We start from the raw sequence: 20,645 nt of genomic DNA on the forward strand, positions 1-20,645 counted from the left end.
TTGCTAAGACATCCCAGTCCATGACTTAGCGATTCATCTCCACACCCAGCTCCGGCGGTTTGGGACATCAAGGACAACAGCACATGGCTCCTGGCACGCTTCGGTGTCATCGAAGGAGGAATTGCCAAAAAGTTGGAGGAATAGTAGCGACGCACAGCCGGGGAAACCATCGCCCCCGCCCTCGCCTGCTGCCCCGCTGCCGGCCGAGCTCCCGGGGCAGCTGCGGGGCTCTGCAAGAAGGAGCCGCAGGAAGAGCCAACATGGGCAGCTCTGACCTCGGGAGGGCAGGAAAATGGAGACGTTGAAGTGATTTTGCTCCTTTTAACTTCAGCAGGAATCTGCTTCCCCATGCCTTTGATAGACCTGAGCCCAAGGCCCTGGCAAGCCGGATAGATACAAGGTCCACTGAATTAGCAGCTGCGCTAAACAAGAATTTGCACATGACTAGGGCTTTGCTTGGCTTAATGCGGCTTGGCTTCCTTTTTAATTAATAAATACTTAATTACATAGTTAATATTTTAATATTTCATTTTAAAAAGTCTGATTTAATGGAGTTACTGCCAGCTATTTGTTTTTTATAACTTTTATGTTTATCTTCCTCTTTCATTTCTTGTTTCCCCCTCCACCCACTGCTCTAATCCCTGAAGCTCCCGGTTGATCTTTGCTATTGGAAATTACCAGCCAGGCTTTCAGCTGAAGTGGAGTCTGGCCCTTGGTGCTGACATCCATCAGCCAAAGGTGCTAATGTGAGTTATTAGCACTCAGGTACTTCACCACAGATACCAGCCCCTGGGGAGGAGAGGAGGGGGGAGGCGAGATACTGCTGCCCGGGGAGGAGAGGAGGGAGAGGAGGCAGGGTGGTGAGCAGGTACGAGACCGGGGCCACCCCCAGGGTCATCCCCAAAGCTGCGGAGAGCCCTGAGCTTGTGTTTGCCTTCCAGCCAAACCCTACCCACCCGCACAACTTGTCCCAGGAGCTGCACAGGGGTGTCTAGCAGCACACGTGTACCTGGGCAAGGATGGAGAAGGGCCCCAGCAAGGAGGATGAAGGGGAGATGGATGTGACCCCCTGCAGCGGTGATGGCTCCGCATCGCCTTTCCTAAGGCCTTGGCTCCTTGCTCCAGCTCCTCTTGCTCCAGGGTGGTGCCCACGCCAAGCCCTGCACGTGTGACGGACGCACTCAATCCCTTAACCAAACTAGCAGTAGTTTGTTACAGGCTCCAAAGGAGGCAAAGTCCTGAGCCATAGCTGGGCCAAGAACTCCTCTAGTTTCAATCTGTTTTCTGAAAACCCACGAAGGAGCAGAGTGACAGAGTGAGCGTCGATGCATATGAGCTTGGAACACCCATCATGCGATTGACACATGAATAGCAGGGTGGCTTTTCCAAGACTCATTTATCAAGGAACAAAGAAAGTTGTGGATACAGGGAGTCTCATGCATACCTTTCCCATCGTATTTAACTTGACTATGAGCCAACCACTTTACCCCATAAGTATGACAGCCTAAGTGAGCCTTCCCTGAGCTCTGCCTGCCAGGCAGCGTGGCGGCGATCTCCCCTTGAGCTGGGACGCCTCTCAAGGTTGCTCCTCGAGACAGAGAGACCTTTTACCAACGGCAGATCTTTGGTAAGCGACTGATATTGCGCATAACCTTGTAGTATGGTAACTTTGATTGCATGCTGAATTGATGCTAATGAAACATTATCTAAACTTTGCGTATATAAACCTTTAGACATAAACTGTTGACCAAGTCTGAGACTAGGTTTGGACCTAGCCGCACCTAGACTGCTCTCTGAGAAGGAGTTTAGAAAGCAAGGGGGTCCACTCTGAACCTCATGACTCAACGGGAGGGTCCTCCTTACCCTTTGCGTCCCCGCTCTCTCTGTGAATCATTCTAACTTGAGCGTAATTCAATTTTCCTTTGTACGTTTCTTCCATGCAGTAATTAATAGAGTGAACCTTGCCACTGAACTTTGTTAATTCGCACTTTTACAATAGCATGTTAAAACCACTTTTGCTAATAGCTTTGACGATGATTCTTTAAGCGACCTAAATCACTCTTTCGCAACAGCACGTGAGCGAGCGGATGCATTGAGACAGACACTGAATTAAGGCAACTTTGGCTTCCTGCCCCCCTCCCTCCATCCCCAGGCAGCCCCCTGCCTCACAACCAGCCCACCCGACTGGCAAAGCCCCCCTTCAAAGCAGCGTTCCCACGGCACGGGCGGGCTAAGCCATGGGCCTGCGCCTCACCTGGGGTGGGATATCTCCTCCAGCCTCTCCCGGGAAGCACGCGGTGGGGGAAGTGGGTGTTTTCGCAGTAATCTCCATGAGCAGCCTGTTGGGATAATAAAACAAATAAACAGAAGAGTTATAGCCAAGGCACTCGGGGCACCATAAAACAGGCTAAAAGCAAATACAGCGTCGTTAATCCATTGTAAAATAACAGCCTCTTACGATCCTGAATGCATCAAAATGAACGAGAGACCGGCGGGGTTGCAGTGCAACCAGGGACGTGTTGAATGTGAAGCAGGGCTGTACGTGGTGGCGTGGAAACAAACCCCAACCCACCGGGTACTGGGTGAATCAGGACATCGGGAACTCAGACCTTCCCACCCAGGTGGGCTTAAAACCAGTAACACCAGTTCAGGCCAGGAAGAGAGGTGTGCTGCACACACCTTTGTCTTGTGGTCTCCCTGCGTCCTGTTGCCCGACAACTTGGATATCCCAAGGGATGGCACTAGCAGAGGCCGGCCAACTCGGTGCGTGTCCGCTGATGAGAGATGCGAACACAGCCCTAACGTGGGGCCGGAGACATCGGTGGGGTCCCCAAGGCTGGGCAGGGGAGTGGGGGGGACCCGGGTCCGCGGCAGGACACGAGCACTGCGGTGCTGGGGCGATGCTCACTGCGGTGCTGGGGCGATGCCGGGTCCCAAATCCCCGTGGCTGTGGCAGGGCCTCGCTCGCTCTGCCGGTGGAACCGGAGGTGACGGGGCAGCATGTCAGGGAAGGAGGAGATGAAACAAGTCGGGACGGAAACTTAACGGGACTCTTAAGCGCTCCGTCTTCCCCACTAATGAGGTTTCTGCATGCGCGAGGGTGAGAGAAGAAAACCCACCGTGCGCTAATAAAGCCCTGTGACTTTGCTGACTGGAGGCACTGGCGCTAATGAAGTCACCAGAGAGTTGGGATTCCTTTGGCAGGTCTGACATTGTTCTGTATAACCATTATTTTAATTCACTCTGAGGAAACAACAATACAAATAGAAAAGCCACGCACTGGTGCGATACGCCCGATCCCTCTGGTTTGCCGGGTGGCAGCAGAGCCCGGGTGGGTGACGGGTTTGGGATGGGGATGAAATGAGCTCCTCGAGGCACGGGATGCTCAGGTCACCCCCGGGCAAGCTCAGGTCGCCCCAAAGCTGGGCTGTGAGCACCTTCTGGGTGCTCACCAGAGAAACCCAAGCCCCATCCCAGAGCGAGATGCCCGGGGCTGTACCCAGCTGTGCCAGGAGCCCTGGGGACACGCGGCAGTGGGAGATCAAATGCATGGAGAGGAGTGCAGGGACAGACAGATGGACGGAGGCTTTTCACGTTTGATTTCAAAGCATTTCGTAAATGCCATGTGCACACTCAGCGCGGCTGACAGAGAGCCATCCTTGGAGAAAACGCCCATCAAGGGCCCGTCCTTAACCCTGCAGGTTGAAGGTTGTTTTCTGAAAGCAATGGCTTTATGTATACAGACATATATTTAAATATATACCCTGAACATATAAATATATTAATGCGGTTATATGTAACTTATTAATCTATTAAATAATATCCCTAAATACACATACACACACACAGGACCTTAGTCTGGCACCGACAGCAGTGACTTTGGCAGAGACTATTTTTGGAAGCCTCACAAACGTCCACTGGGCCCCCCCATTTCTCGCTGCAGCGTCTTTTATTTGAGCAGAGACGTTAAGGAGGAGCCGCTTCGCTGGCAGGGAGCCGCCAGAGCCCGGCTGTCCTCGCTGTCACCTCAGCGGGCAGGGAGGAGCAGACAGACACCCCTTGGGGTCCTTCGGTGCCTCTTCTTAATTAGAAGCCTCGTCTTTAAGTCTTACGTGCCCTTCCGCAGGGTTAGTTGCTCTCACCTGCTTAATCCTGGGAGATTATTTTCTGGTCTCTTTTTAAAAAAAAAACCACCACCCCAAACCCTTCAGTCTTCTTTCAATTCTTTTCATTTCACCTCATTTAATTCCTTACCAGCTTAATGACTTGGTAGTAATGAATAAGATGAAAATTAGGGCTTAATAAGTGTTAAGAAAAGACAGTTTTCTTGCTGATGAAGAGAGCATGCTGGTGGGAAAGCAGAGCCTGGGGAGAGCACAGGGATAACGCCAAATGTCTTTGCGACCTTGAGAAGAGTGATGCCAACTCCGGGCTGTAACCGGTGATGGTGACGGGCTGCAGCGGGGACCAGTGACACGCCAGTCCCGGGAGAAGGATGCTGGAGGGAACTGGGAGGGGATGGACACGAGGAGCGGCTGGCAGAGGGGGCTGCTGGAGGGGAGGTGACAGTGCCCAGCTCAGCATCCCAAATGCCCCATCGCTCTCCGGCCGGGGCAGAGGCTGCAGCTCTCTGCAGCCAAGCCCGGCGGGCTGGAAAAGCTCAAAAGCTGCAGTGACCCCCATGTTTGGGGAACCCCGCACCCCACCTGGGGAGGTGGCTTTGGCCTGCAAAGTCCTACAGCTTCTGGTGGGGTGGTACCCAGTGGGTCTGCAGCCAGGGGACCCCAGAGCCCGGCAAGGCACCAGCAAATCCAGCCCCAGGGCTGCGACTGCAGGACCAAAACTGCAGGACCAAAACTTGACCATGCAAGTCACTGACCTGCCATCGTCTGCCTGCGGGGCCAAATTCTTCTCTGGTTGCTTCTGTGCTGGCGTTACGCCGGGATCAGCATCTGGCCACAGATGCCATCAAACTGGTAGAAACGTAATATTGCACCCGCTGCTTTGTTTGCTGGGGAGGTGCCTAGGGGAACTCTTCCGACAGTGCCCGTCTTCCCCGGGGCACAACGCAGCACCGGCGGGTGGGATGGTGCTTTTTGCTGACTCAGCTGGAGCGAGGAACCTGCTGACTCAGCAAAGGCGGTGCTGGCAGGAGCCGCTGTGTAACGCCAGCGGACGCGGAGCAGCTGATGGTTTACCAGTACCTGAGCGCTGCAGGCGCGAGCGTGACCCTCGGCACAGGCTGTGCCGGTGAGGACACCAGGATACGTAGTCAGATCAGCCCTGGCCTCTACCCCGAGCACTGCTAATGACCGGCCAGCCGGCCGCTCACGCCCCATTAGCTGACTCCGGCTGTACGCTCTAATTAACGATAATATTGGGACTGACAGGTAGATCAGGGAAAAAAGGGCGCAGAACTAATTGACCTGCCAGGAAATGTGTCTAACAAGATTCACACACCCCCCCGCGCACACCCAGCCCCTCCATAACCCAAACACCCCCCCGCTGCCCCCACCCAAACACGGGGCAAACGCCGCCGGCGAGCCTGAGCGCCGGGCAATGGCACAGCCTCACCGCCAGCAATACTGATGACTTCCTAATGGGCCCTGAGAGCCGTCTCCATCTCTGCCACTGGCTGCATTATTCGAGCGAGCGGCTCCTTGATCATCTCTTTTGTGGGACCCCCGGCCGCCCCCCACTCCCAATCTCTTTTCGGTGCCGCCAGTGCTTTTTCCTCCCAGTGCTCCTCCTGCTCCCAGGCGCTGTCACTTTGGAGATGCTGGTCATTTTTTAAGTGCATTTCTTGCTCTTTTGATCCTTATTTTACTTCCCCTGGAGTAATTGGGCATGACCAAGTGAGAATACCGGATCCGAGCCCTGGTTAACTCGTCTGCGTGGATCCACAGAGGGCTCGGAGCACAGCCCAGGTTAATTGGGGGCAGGGCTGTTTTGGAGAGGGGGTTTTGCCCGAAGCAGAAGCGTAAATCGCAGTACCTCTAATTAACCTGACGAGCCTGCCGGGTGGCAATGCTGGCAGTCCCGGCTGGGCTGAGGAACAGGTCTGGCCCTGCCACCGTCCTCACGTCGCTTGGCTGAGCAGGGCTGTGCCAAGGGCTGTGCATCCCCACGGGGCCATGGAGGAGCGGCTTGGGTTCGGTGTAAGAGTGTTTCCCATTAAAGCCACACGCTGGAGGACCGGGGTGGATGCACATCTGTACACCCACGCTGGGACCACACGACACGACACACGTGCAACTTTAATTCCAGTCTTTCCAGATGCAATGACACGCTGAAACCCAATAACCGCGAAGCGTGTGCAGGGTTTGCAGGCAGCAGAGCCACCCTCCCATCGCCTCCTCCTTTTCCAGGTGCAGAGGGAAGGATTCGGGCAACACAGGGGGATTTTAATTCCCCTTTGCAAGGAAGAGAGGCTTTCCCGGTGCAAGGACTAGAGGCGGTTAAATGGGTTTTCCCATGCAGGGGTCAGCTGAGCTGCTGAAATCCTTACCTAAGGGTGATGTGGGGGGGAAAAAAACCTCATGTAGGCTGAAGAGAAGAGTGGATGAGGAGCTCAAAGAGATGGGGGCAAACCACATCAGGCTCAGGAAATTCCCTGAGCCAAAACCAATTGACACCAAAAAAACTATTAGAGGGCTCAAACACAAAATACTAGGGGGGATCAAACACCCTGACCCGTTCCTGCTCGCTCTTGTGCATCTGCTTACGGCTACCATGGGAGACAGGAGACCAAAAAAACCCACTCAAGAGCCACTATTTTGTGGCAGGCACCTCCCGCAAACCCCAGGCGGGAAGAGGCTTGGGAAACCCCGGCCGGGCGAGCCGGTGCAGTGGGAGCGGCTGGAGGTGGCAGTGGGGGCTGCACTGGGCTGTGCCGCGCTGGTGGGTGCCCGCCGCCGCGCAGCCGGGCTGGGTGATGAGGGGGTGGGTGCATCTATTTTGAAGGGAGTGTGTCGTGCTGGGAAAATAACTGATTTAGGTGGGGAAATTTATTCCTGCTGGCACTGTGTACTATAGATCCATAAATAATCAGCCTTTAAAAGCAATTGCCTCAACTAAATCAGAGAGGCAAGTAAACATCCCAAAGCTGCATGACTAATAAGGGGAAATTATACTCTAGAAGGGGCTTCGCTACTCGCCTTCATGTCTGCGTGGCAGAACCCATCCTGGAGAGCCTCTCGCCATCGCTTCAAACGCGGCAGCGCAGACTGGGTGGTGTGAAGGCTCCCGAAAGCTTCCTGCTGGCGAAGGTGCCCCCAAGGCAGGGAGGGCTGGGAGAAAACAGTCCTGTTTCACCGACCATGGAGGAAAACAGGAGGGAAGAGGAAAGCAAACGCTGCTCTTGAAGGAAAAAGGCAATGACTGAGAAGGGGATCTGGGATTTGTCCCACCGACGTTATCCGTCTGCATCCCCTGGGTGCTGCAGTGGGTGCAGGACGGGCTGCGTCCGTCCCTCTGAGCACCTCCATGCACGAGGCTCTGCCAGACTGTCGGCAGCAGAGAAACCCCTGGAAACCTCTTACCTTTCTACTGTCCCTTTGGAGAAAGGTCTGCTTGGGCAGCGCTGGCGTTGTTTTCTCAGTGTCCTGAGAGACGATGTGCCCCATGGTGGAGAAAGGGATCTGCGCGTGGGACATCTCCTGCAAGGAAGGTGCTGGGGCTGCTGTTGAAAGAGATAGGGGAATTGCCGGGGCGGACATGAGGGTGCACGTGGGCACACATAAAACGCTGTACCTGCGAGACCTTGTCAATGGCATGAAGGCGAGCAGGGAGGAGCCTTCCCCCTCCCCTGGGGTCTGGGTGCTGCAGCATCCCCATCCCCTCCACATGGACCAGACCCCTCTGTGCCCCGACCCACTGCTGCCAACAGGATTTTTTCATTACCAGACCAGAGAGCAGCACTTGGATTCAAAAGGATGCTCCAATCCCCATTGGAGCACCCCCTTTCTATTTTTTTTTTTAATATATATATATATTTTAATTATTATAAGTCCTATAAGTCTCCTCCAAGCCCGCTCCTGCTGTGACAAGTGGCTTCAAAGAGCCCCTCCACATTAAAATCGGATGCTGCTCCCGCACAGCCTGAGATCAGAAACGCCTGCAGTGGGGATCGATTGCCTGATTAGGGGGGAATTGATTGCCCTGCCTCATTAGCATATCATTAGTGCTGACCCCACAGCTGGCCCCGCTAGAGCGGGCCATGACCTGGATGGATTAAAAAGTGCAGCGCGCTGAGGAGGGACGGGAAATCAGTAAAGAGGAGAAGCGAAAACCCCTGTCAATAACATCCACCTCATTACCCCGCCGAGGCTTCGCACGCTCGACACCCATCGGTCCTGGGAGCATCGCAGGGGGACGCAGCTCCTGGGGCACGGTCCCCTGCCCGTAGCGGTCCCCAAGCGGAGCATCCCCTGTGGGGATTGCGGAGGGTTTCTTCGGGAGCTCCATCCCTTTCCAACGTTGACTAACTGGTTTTTTTTTTTAGTGCTGTGAGTCAGTAGCCCCATATAGGGTTTCCATCTGCGCTGCGCGAGGCCTCGCCAGACTGTGTTTTACGCCTCCGTCCAAACGAAGCTGAAGAACTAGTTGGGTTTGATTTGTTGGGGTTCTTTTTTCTTCCTCAGTTTTGCACACAAAAGAAAGGGAGAGGAGCCCGGGCTGTTCCTGAGGCCCCGTCCAGCCTGAACCTCCCCAGGACCCACCTTGCGAATGCATTACCCCAGGTCGGGAGGCAACGAGCCTGGTCCAGCCCCGTACCAAACCATCAGCGGGTCGCAGTGAGCGGATGGAGACCCCCCAGCGCCGGGCTTTGCAGGAAAGCCTGGGTTTGTCCTGAAGACCTGGGCTGCGGCGCATTGCAGCTCTGCTATCGGCATCCGAGGGGACACGGCAAGTATTTCAGTTTGATCGAAGGACCACGGATGAGCCTCTGGGAGGGGATGGAAGGAGCAGCTTCATGCAGAGACCTGGGATAGCTGCTGCCCAGCGCCCCAGGGTGACATTCACCCCGAGCCAAGCTCCAACCCCATCTCTGGAAGTACCTCGGTCCCTTCTGGGACGTTTATGCTCTTCTCTGGACCAATTTACTCAGGAGTCCCTGTGCATCCTCTGCTTTCAGGTGGAGAAGCAATTCCCAGCCCCGGGGAGGGCAGAAGCATTAGAAATTCAATCAAACATGCAGCGCCAGCCCTAATATTTGACTGCAGGCTAATGAAATCCTGGCGTTGGGCAGGAGCAGACCAGGCATTTTTCCAAGGTCCCGTTAAGCGCCCGCGGCTGTTCAGGAGGAGCCAGCGCCAGCAGCCAGCCCGAGGGACCGGGACGGGAGCCCCAGAGAGGTCATGGCCACATGTGCAAAAGCAGGATTGTCAGGAGAGCCTATTCTTAGACATCCTTTGAGCCTCCAGGATTGGTTCTTTCCTATTTTTTTCTTTTGAAAAGCTAACATGCAGTGAGAGTTATGAGGAGCCGGGATGCTCGAGGAGCCGGGATGCTCAAGGACCCACGTGTGCAGCATGGGTGACCTTCCACAGGGCAGTTGTCCCCAGGAGGTGGCATTCAGGCGTGGTGCCCCGGTGTCCATCTCAGGTGACCACACCAGGAACCAGCATGGGCTGGACAACGCCAGGAGCATGTGGGGTCCCCCGTGGCCCCCTGCCCTTGCTGTGCTGGGGGGATGTGGGGATCCCCTTCAACACCATGCCTTCCCCGGCTGCAGGATGGCGGTGTCCGTGTCTGATTGACAGCAGCACCGTGGGTGTTGTTCAGGTTTATGATGCATTTTCAAAGTAAAAGGTGCTAACAGCAAATAAGTTCTGGTTTCCCAAATGACCAGCACAGATTTAGCAAAAAAGGGGTTTCCTCGCTTCCATTTGGGATGTTGCTTCAGTGAAGCTGCTGGCTCTGGCCTCGGATGCGGCAGAATTCCCACATGGGATGAAGTCGTCCACACCAATGGTGTCCATCAGCTCTCACGACCGTTTGTTTTCTGTCTTGGGTGAATTATTGCGGGAGACTCCTTGCCGGCAGTCCACGTTCAGCCCTTTGCCGGATACTCTAACACAGCAAATTAACTAGCAGCGCTGTGATAACTACTTGTGAATCTCATACCTGTAACTGCACCGCAGCGTGCCGGTGAGGAGCACTTGATCTCCTATCGATTAATGAAACCGGGTTCCCCCTTTCACAGGATGTCTCACTTCCTGCTGGTTTTGTGCCACCCTTTTTGAAGAGGAATAACTTGACCAAGGAAGAGCCGGAGCGCAGGAATGGCAGCTGCCCGCGGGATGGGTGCACCCCCAAGTCCTTGCAGCGGTGGCGGGGGGAGAGGAGTGCACCCAGGGACCACACGCATCCCGCAGCTCCTACAGGTACCCCAGGAAACGTGGGACAGAGCTCTGTTCCCTCCCGCTTTTTGGCTATCGAGCCCCGAGGAGGCACCTCCGAGGCATCCTGGTCACACCGCTGGCACGGAGGCAGCGCAGAGGGAGGCAGCGCAGAGCGGTGCTGCGCAGACCCCGTGGATACGGCTCCGAGACAAGGCGCTCGCTTTGCCCCTCTGCAGCAGGACAGAGCGGGAGGCTGCTCCGCTCTTCACCCGATCAACAGGGACCATGTGTCAAGCAGCTTTTTCCAAGAAACAACCTTCCCGAGCTTTCTTTGTGTTTTTCCGACTGCAAGAAAGGCGGGTGCCCCCGCTCCCCTCCAGCGCCAGAGGAGCCTCGTCCCACTCGGCACCGGGCTCTACCACCCCTGAAATGGAAACGAGTAAGCAGGATTCACCTGAATTACAGTGACCCTTCCAACCCCAATGCTTTACAGGAATGATTACACATTATTTTATGAATAAGTAATGTCTCGCCACAGATTTCCACCTGTTCTGAGCATCTCCCTGTGATCTCTGTGGCTTTCAGAAAGGGAGTTGGAAACAGAAATCTATTTTGCAGGCAGCAGAGATGTTTGAAGCCTCCTTCATCCCGTGTTTCAAGTGTTTATCTTCTTCTCTCGGTGCAGCTGTGCCTCCTTTGTGGCAGGCGAGTGTGACTGAGCAGATCAAGCTCTTGATGTACAAGGTTTTCGCTGCTGTGGGTCTGTCTCCCGGTCCAAAGGAAAAGTTGTCGTGAACATCATTAAGCCACCAAAGAGAGAAACGAAACCCAGCTAAATTGAGTTGGCAGCTGGATCCCAGAGTCTGATTAATTAATTAGCTGATTAACCATCCACGTGTCCAACACGGGCGGCTTCTGCATCGCTTTGCTTGCCAGCGAGGGGAACCCGGGCTCTGCAGTAAGGTGCGGGGATGGCAGACGTGCTCGCCACGCTGCAGAGGGGAAGGCAGAAAAGCCCTCGTGCGCTCGGCACGATGGAGATAAATTACTGTTGTTTAAATATCTTCCTTCTCCTCTATGTAACAGGCCAAGAATTAAATAGCAGGAATTGCTTCACTGTCTCCTACTACCTCCGCCTACCCGGGAAAAGGCAGAGTTATAAAAAATGCTGTAGCCTTCAGAAGAGAAAAGAAAGAAAAAAACTGCCCCCCAGGCTTCCTCTTTCCTTCCCTTGTCAAAATAAGCAGATGAAAAAAGTACCGAAAATGTTTTGCCACCAACCCTAATGTCTCACGCTGTTTCGGTGTTCCCCCTCTTTAGGAAACCAGGGTTGGCCACCATTTCAAAACGAAGAGTTAAGATACTCCATTTTTTAAGTATTAGGAAGAAACATTTTGATACAAACCCCAAGCCCCCATTCATCAACTCCTCATCTAATTCATGAATAATTTCCATCAGCCTGAAACTGCTTATCATTGACGAGACTTAGCCCAAAGTGCCCGTATCGATGTGGGCATCCACTCTCCCCTTGGGAGATGCAGCCGTGAGATGCCCCTCTGTTCCTGGGAGCTGAGGACCTGCAGGACTTGCTGGGAAAGGTGACCCCGATGTCCCTGCGAATCATCTCCTGGGTCCAAAATGGAGTAGACTTTGTCCCCTCTTCTTGCTCTACAGCGAACAAACGAAAACCTGGATGAGTGGGGTGAAGTGGTGCAAAACCTCCCGACACACCTCCCTCCCTGTGACGGGGGAATTATCCCAATAAACATTTTGCACCAGTTTTGCTGTTCTGGCAGACAAGAGCTCTTTGGAGCGACAAAGAAAATCCCACCCTGGAGCGAAAGCCACAGAATAGGGGCCTGTAGAGCCCCCGAGGGTCCGGCCCCAATGCCAGCCCCTTCCCGGGGCAGAGCAAGGGGCTGTCCCTGCACCCCTGAAGAAGACCTCAGCTGTGCTGGGCACGAGGGACTGTGATGGGCACATCTCTGGTCTCGGCTCTTCTCGCTCCACGGGGCTGGAGGAGCCCCCAGCTCTGGGTCACCCAGCAGCACACCCTGCTCCCCAGGAAGGGACTCTCTGGGCACGGACAGCAGTGCTTGGGGGTGACTTGGGGGGCAGGAAGACAAAGAGCTCCTGTCTCACCTCCCTCCTCCTCTCCATGGCAGGCTGACGGCAGTGTCGGTGGGTGCTGCCCTCAAGGGCTTTCGGATGGCTTTGTACACACCGCAGCAGCGCGGGGGCTGCCTCTTGTTCTCATTTTCCTAAATAAACTTCGCTACAGCAAAGATTTTTCTGCACTGATTTATATTAGCATTAGCCAGTCCCCCCCAGATTCGGATGCAGCTGCAGGTTGCCTCCCCACACCGCCTGCCTCCACCACTGCCGCAAACCAACACAGGAATCCGAGTCTACAACTTCTGGTTGACTTGCAACAGAATATTTTTACCATTAATTTTTCCTTATGAAATCTTTGGAACCACGTTTTCCCTTCCTGGGAGCTCCTGGAGTCAGCGCGTGGGTGTTCAGCTCGGGTTTACAGCATCCAGCTTCGCAGCGAGCGTTGATCGGTGGGGTTAAGCTGGAAGCTCTTCTTACGACGTCCGCAGCTTTGCACGGTTGATTTTAAGCAGTTGATAAAAGATCCAGCCAGGGGTCCCAGCTAACAAATGCTCCCAGATAACCTGGGAAACATTAAATGCAGGTTAAAGCACCTGCACGGTCTCACAGGGGTTTAGCCCAGGGGCCGGGGCAGCTCTTGGGCTGTAGTTGCCCAAGACCCCGCGTGTGTGTCGTCCCCCCCCAGCCCTTTGAGCAGCCGGGCAGATGCTCCCAGGGGGGTTTGCAGGCCAACTTTTCTAGCAACGCGCCGCTGCCCCGTGTCCAAACACCACCAAGGAAGGGTCCTCAGCCCCCACTGAGCCTCCCCAGGCATTTTTTGCCAACAGCCCCAGCCGTCCCCTCTCCCACCCGTGCCGCCGTGCACAGAGCTGCTCCGACCCTTGTTTTCCAAGGGGATCCGCGTGTTGCCCATCGGGAGCAGACAGCAGTGGAGGAGCCGTGCTGCAGCCTCCGAGGTGCTATTCAAACCCCTTGAACTCCGGGGCTTGGAGCAGCACGGGCTTTGCAGATGCCAGCGGTCAGAGGTGGGTCTGAGGTGCTCCACGGGCACACGTGAGCGGGGGGTGCCCTTGGGAAGCATCTCCCTCCAGGCAGAGGTTAGAGTTTCACCCGGCGCTGAGATGTCAGACCTTGCCCTGGCACAGCTCGGCTGGCGGAGCCATCCGCTCGCGGTGGGATGCTGCCTCTGCCACAGCCACCTGCCGAGAGCCAAAGGAACAAACCAGGCCTGGGGGGGGGGAGAATAAAAAAAAAAGAAAGAGAAAGAAAAAGGAGATTAGAAATTATAAACGGCAACAGACAACAACAAAAATATACAGCTTTCTCCTCAAACTGTTCTCTTAGTCCCAACAGCGTCTGCTGTGCAGAGCTCACATCTCAAAATTCACAGCTGCTCAAAAAAAAAAAAGCTCATGAATTATTTATCCCCACTCAGATCAATCCTTCAGTGTGCTGTCAGCAAGGAATCAAAGCCCCAACAAGGCAGGCAGGGGAAGAAGCGGCTTCCAACCCCTCCCGCGTGGCCGGCAGGTCCGTCGGCTCACGTGCCGCACCTCGCCCCGTTCCCGTCCCCATCCCCGTCCCCATCCCTGTCTCCATCCCTATCCCTGTCCCCATGCAGCCGTGGTGCCCGCGCCGGCAGGAGCCCCGCACACACACACCCCGTTTCTGAGCTCCTTCCAAGACGCTGCGTGTTTACTGATTGATGGCAAAAGCTTATTTTAAGGCACGTAAGTCACCTTGTTCCCAGGGAGGGTTCTCTCCCTCACCCCCAAATCCAGCCTATTTCCACCAGCAAGGCAATAATCGAGGGCGCTTTATTCATGACTCTGCCTTGCCCACGGTGACTCCATCTCCTGCCCGCAGCCTCTGAAACTCTTAAAATCCTGCACCTCTCGCTGCAGCCAGCGCCTGCCTCCCCACCGTCTCCTTCCCCCTGCAAAGCAACGGGGAAGTTAAAAAAGAGCAACTGCAGCAGCCGAGGGAAGGAACCGTCCCCGACCCCGTCCCCACTGTCCCCCGTCTCTTCAGGGCTCTGCAGGTGTCTTTCACGGAGCTGCAGATGCGGAGGAGAGCAGAGGATGGGGGCACACGGGGACTGGAAAAATACTGCTTGTCCCCCCTGTCTGGTACGGAACAGGGTCGAGGGTGGGATGGAGAGAGAGGAAACGTTTCAGCTTATTTTTCTCTTTACTTTTCAGAGGAAAAATCCAGCCCTGCAAAGAGAGATGAGCAACCGCCCTGCACGCAGGGATGCTCCACGCTTCGAATGGCGATGGGGAGCACTTCCAGCACGGGGAGGCCGGGCACATCCCTCGCCGCCCTGGTGAGGTGGCTCTGGCAGAGGGGTTGCGGGGGAGTGGTGCGAGGCGGTGCTGGTGCCAGGGCGGAGGGGGCAGGATGGCAGAGCCGCTCGCAGAGCCCGCAGCCCAGCGTGCCAAGCAAAGCGCCCTGATGGGCTCACTCAGTGCCTTGGCCGGTTGCTTTGGAGACAGGTGAGAGCTTCACCGGAGAAAAGCGTCCCTCCCCACCACCATTTCTGAATTTCAGGACATTTTACATCTTTACCGACAGCATCAGAGAGCCCAGCACAGAATCTGCTCCCAGAACTGCTCCCTTTCCCATGAGCTCCACCAACCAGCCCTAATTCACTTGGGGGCCCCCAAAACTCTGCCTCATTCTCAGGGGGAAGACCTCTCCTCCTGAAAGTGCTGGTTTTGGTCTCTCTGTCTTCCCCACCCCAAGCCTTGTGCTGTCAGAGCACCGCTCTCAACCTCCTTCCTAGAGCATCTCTCCTCCTAGAGCATCTCCGTCTCCCTGGACTGATGCAACGCTGCTTAATTAGCCCCTGCAAAGCGCTGGGTCCGTTGTTAACCTCCCTCCTGCTCTCAGCCCGGAGCGTGCTTCACGATGCCGCTGCAGCTCTGCTTCTACAAAGCCCAACAGCAGCTCAGCAGCTGGAGAGAAAGGCAAGAGCAGGCGTGGGAGCCGGCTGCACCCAGACCCTGTCCCTTGCCATGCCCGGCGTCCTGCACGAGTTTGCCTTTGCGCAAGCCCGCCGGCAGGCAACTCGCTGCCAAAAACCAGACAAACCGCATTTCCCACCGCCTTTACCTGCCTGCAGCCCACCGAGCAAGGGGCGGTGGGTGCACGGGGCTCAGCTCTTCTGCCGATGCTGCCCCGGCTCCCCCCCCGCCCCGATGCTCCGGGAGAGCATCCAGTGCAGCCGTGAATTCCCGCAGCACCTTCCATGGTGCAAAGCCATTTATCACCGCATACAAACAGCTCGCTCGCTAAAGGCCACGCCATGACAAAACGCCAATAGGTGTATTTACATTCAATATGTCCCGCTAATCTGGCCTTCAGAAAGCGTCTGCTGAATCTGTCCTTTCGTTCCCGGGCATCACCTCTTTAATCAGTCTCTCGTTACTGATCACAGATTGATTTCAGCTCCAGTAGCCAATAGGTTTTCTTTCTAATTTTCACCATCACGTTTAATTAAAGCAAGGTGGGTCCAATCCCATCAAATCATATCAAAGTCTGTCTAAGCCCCGGGTGAATGAAAACACCAGCATAAATTATTGACTAATCTTTGTTCAGATTAATCTATCACTGCCTTTCCCTGGGCAGCGCGAGGACGGAGCTCACGAGATGTTTGTCTTGTGGCAGCAGTTTCGTGGCTGCTCGGGACACCGTGGTGGCTCCGGCCAGGGAGGCAGGGCGAAAACCCGCTCCCCGAGAGCATCGGGTCCCTCAGCCCCTTCTCCCAGCAAATCCCAGCCCAGTGACACAGTGGGTGCCGGTTTCACCCTGGGACATGTTGCTAAATTTCCAGAGCTCGCTGTCCTCTAGGAAAAGGATGCAAACCGCAGTGAGAAGCGGGATTAGGAAGAAAAAAAAAAAAAAAAAAATCCCTGTTTCTGCCCAAAGCCTGGACTGAAGGCCCTTGGGCTGGAAGAACAAGTGGTTTTCCCCCGTCTGGGAGGCCCTGGAGCTGAAGGGTCGGTGTGAGCGATCCTCGGGGCAGGGAAACCCTTCTCCCCTGCCTGGCTGCTGCCACAGATTTCCAAGCGATCAATGGAAACCACCTCACAGCTCGTACCTGGAGGTGGTTTTATGTCAGCGTGCAGAGGAGATGAGGACTGACAAGAGGTGGCTGTGATGGGGAGAGAAAACCGAGCAGACATGCAGGGAGATGCTTGCTGCCGCTCAGCCGGTGCCGGCGAGGTTTGCCCCGGCTGAGCACCGCCGGCCCCAGCCCCGAGCCGGTTTTCTGCCCCTCCCGGGCTGGGAGAGAGCCTGAGCTCAGAAATGATCCTGAAATGCTAAAAACCAGCAGAGCCTCGGAGCGCCCAAGAGGTCCTCTGCGGCTCAGCCGGAGCCGGCTCCTCCAGCACTGCAGCAACCCAAACCCGGAGAGCGAAGACGCTTTCGGATTATGAATAAAGATCAAGCCAAGGCGTCCCTCCCGCTCCCGCCGGCAGCCGGCTCTCCTGCCTGAATACTAATTGCTAGTCTAAGCTGAGACCACTTAAATGCAGCTTTGGGGCCAGGGTCTGGAAGAGGCAATGGTGTATTTGCACCATTTGGGGAAAAACAGGTGGCTTTGCTGGATCCAGAAAACTTCTGTTCTTGGAATAAACTTTGGATGCTGCCAAAACCTGAGAGGGGTGAAGGGCTGGATAGAAATAGCTGGAGTCTGGGGAGGGATTGCCAACAGCATCCGATCAGCTGGTGAGTCAGCAGCATTAGCTCTCACCTCAACAAGCAATCTGCAAATTGTGCAAATCTGCTTTTCGCAGTTCACCTCACCTGCTAAATGGCCTCAGATTTACAGCTTGGGTGTTCACGCTCAAAAATGACTGAGTTAATGAATAAGTGGAGGGGGGGGGGTGGTTAAAACAAACACACAAGAGTTTGGATTTCATTTGAGGAGATGGCTGGAGCCGTCCCGCGCAAGGGTTTATGCCGCACGATGCTCAGCTGAGCTCGCTTTGCAATTCCATCCCCAGAAACACCTGAGACCAGTTCCCGAGCGGGGCATCCCTTTTGCTTCCCTATTTTTCCACCTGCTTGCTGCAGCTGCAGCCCCCATCTGAAGCTCTTGCCATGCAGGGGGGTTCTTTGATCAGGTAAAGATTTCCAGTCCTTCTGGATTAAAACCCTCCCGTCATCAAACACAAACCGGACAAGGGGATCAGTCTATGCAAGGAGAAGATGAAAGGGGCCGTGTTTCCCCTCCCTTTGTAAAGTGGCGAGATCAATACCACATTTCCACTGGCATAAAAGAGCCAGCTCGGCTGCGGGGGAAATTGCCTGGGAAGGAGGAGGCAGGAGGAGACCGAATCGGTGGAAGGAGCCACCCCAGAGTTTACCTTTAAAGTATTTTTAGCACCGAGCTCAGGAGAAAAAGCTGCAACCGAATAGTTCAGAGCAGGACAAGTAGAGGACATCCGCGTGTCGTGGAGTTCCCTTTGTGCAAAGGTCCTCAAAGCGGGGCTGGGAAACGAAGAGGGAGCGAAGGAGAGGAGAGAAGATTGTGGCGAGTTCGGCTGCTTCTTGCGCTGAGCTTCTTGAAAGCGTGTGAAAGGAGGATGGTGGCTTGAAAGCATCTCTTGGGCTCTTACCCCTTGCCTTTTAGATCTTTAAATCTATCAGCTCTTCACGCCGGGCTGTGTGTGGGAAGGTACCTGTTAGTCCCACATGTCCGAGATCTCGGAGTTCAGAAACCCGGGGGTGATGTGCTTGATAATCTTCAGCATTTCGTGGAGCTGTGCCACCATTTGTCCCCATCAGCGCCGTCCTGGCCCCGAGGTTGAACCACCAGCTCTCTGAGCAGAACACAAGTGCCCGCGCTTCGCTGCCAGCCACGTTTCATGCCAATCTATGCACCAGGGGCTTTTCCACAGGCAGTCACCTTTTCCCACAGAAACTGGGAATGTCAATCCCATTACAATCCTTAATTCAAATGGTGTTTGCTCTCTTTCCAGATAATGTCATCTTAATGTTCTCTAGCTGGCTACTATTAATCTTGCACCGCAGACGGACGGATCATTATGAACGGGGGGAGTGGGGGGGATCCGTAGCACAGATTGATCAAGCACGTTACAAAAAAGTGATGTGATTTATGTCTATATTACACCACATATCAGGATATTTCTATAAGCTGGTCCCTGAGCAAAAACAAGTACGTGCCCCACACACAACAGCATTGTTTCTTTAACCAGCTGTGTAAACGCAGTGTGGAGACACTTAACAGGACACAATAAATCTTGGTGGGACAAACGCCTTCCTACAAACAGTAGTTGGAAAAGGGGACAGTCCAGCGCACCTCTAGCCTGTACTGGGGACCTGACACCTCCCCTGCCCCACTGCTGCACGTGGGGCGATGCGAGGGCTGTTGGGTCTCCCCATGATGTGACCCCCCCATCCCTCCTCTTGAGGTCTGGACCCCCCCTTCCCTCTCTTTCTCCCCCAGCAATACCAGGCTTCATCCCCTCTTCCCACGCAACGCAACTGCGAGATGAACATCAAACAGTTCACCCCGTCTCATCCAGCATCCCTAATCCCAGCCGCCATGGACACCCCTCGGAGCACGCCACCTCGCCAGTGTCCCTACGCCATCCTGGAGGTCCCAGGCACACCCCACTGCTGCTGAGCCTCGGGTTAGCTGAGCCTCGGTCCTCCAGCACGTCCCGTGCTCAGAGACGGCCGGTGATGCCCTTGGAGGTGTTATTAAACCAACAGTGGGATCCAGGCTCTTTGCCCTGACCCATCTCCCACCTCTTGCTGCTTCAGGGGTTCACATGTGCCTCCCCACGAGCTACCTCCATCTTATTCAGCCTGATAAAGCATCTCCGCTTGTCCTAGAGCATCACCTCATGAGGTTTAACAGCTGCTGCATTCCCTCCCAGAGATCGTTGCATTGCTGCACCCTGGGACCGGTCCAACATCTATCGAAGCCAGTGGAAAACTCCCGTTGACATCAATCAATCCAAGATTAAAAAGGGTTTGTAAAGCCTGTGATACCTCGGGGATGAAAGATAAAAAATATAGCTATTTTCAAAATTTACATTTTAAAGAAATCCAAGTTTCCATGACCAACAAAAACCCAGCATTGCCTGTTGTAATGAAAATGAGGAATATCGTTCTCGTCCTACAGACACTGAGCACAGGGGGAAAGCTGCTGAAATCTAAGCAGAGACTCGGAGGACAGAGTAGAGCCCGTGTGCCAAAACCCACTTCTGAACTCACGTCGAAGAATGCTACAAGCCAGGAGATTCTTCTCAGCACTGATGGCCTTGAGGGTGATAAGAAAGAATAGCAAATAAAGCCTATTTTTTGCAGCTTCCTCAAAATAACGGAGGAAGAGGACAAAATGCCAGGTATCCGAATGTGTGAGTTATTTCTTTGGAATAGGAGCCTAGAAAGGAACAGCTTTATCTGAAGCTGGTAAAACAACGGAATTAAAATGGCACTAAAATAGCCCACGAGGACGTTACTCTGTGCTAACAGTCTTTGAAGAGAAAGTTTTGGTTGGCAGCACCGATTTAAAATGCAGCTTACAAATCAGTGACTTAGAGGTGGGGTTTTTTGTTTCTGTTTTTGGTTGTTTTCTTTTTTTAAATTTAATTACTTTGCCTTCTGAATGCCCTTTAAAAGCTCTACTTTTTCCACGCTGCGTCTCTACCAAGCAGTTTTCACACAGCGCTTGCGCAGAGCTCTTACGGCACTATACTTGGGAAGAATAAAGTAAATCCGCTTTTAATCTCAAGGGCTGAAGGTGTTACTTTTTGTTTATATCACCACTATTTAATGATAAATATTTTCAGCGCTTCTGATAACCTGGGTGAGGGCGTATCGATTTCTCTCGCTTGTGCTATAAGGTGGCTTGTATTAAAAAAGAGCTAAGTCAGCTCTTTCCTGGTTCGGAGCCTGCTAGGGAACGGCCCGTGCCCGACTGCTTTTTAAGTAGCAGTGAACCACCCCCCTTCCCCCATCCCCAAGAAAACCCTTTAAAAAAGTTCTTAGATGAAAAATAAATACTAACCTTGAATTTTCTAACAGTCCATTAACAGTAAAACAACCAAAAGAATTATTAACAGCAGCAAACAAATTGGTTTGGAAACTGAGATGTCAAACACAGGGCTAGACCCGAGGATTAGAGGTAAATTTACAAAG

The sequence above is a fragment of the Gavia stellata genome, chromosome 24 (genome assembly GCF_030936135.1).
Source record: "Gavia stellata isolate bGavSte3 chromosome 24, bGavSte3.hap2, whole genome shotgun sequence".
NCBI classification, from domain to species: Eukaryota; Metazoa; Chordata; class Aves; order Gaviiformes; family Gaviidae; genus Gavia; species Gavia stellata.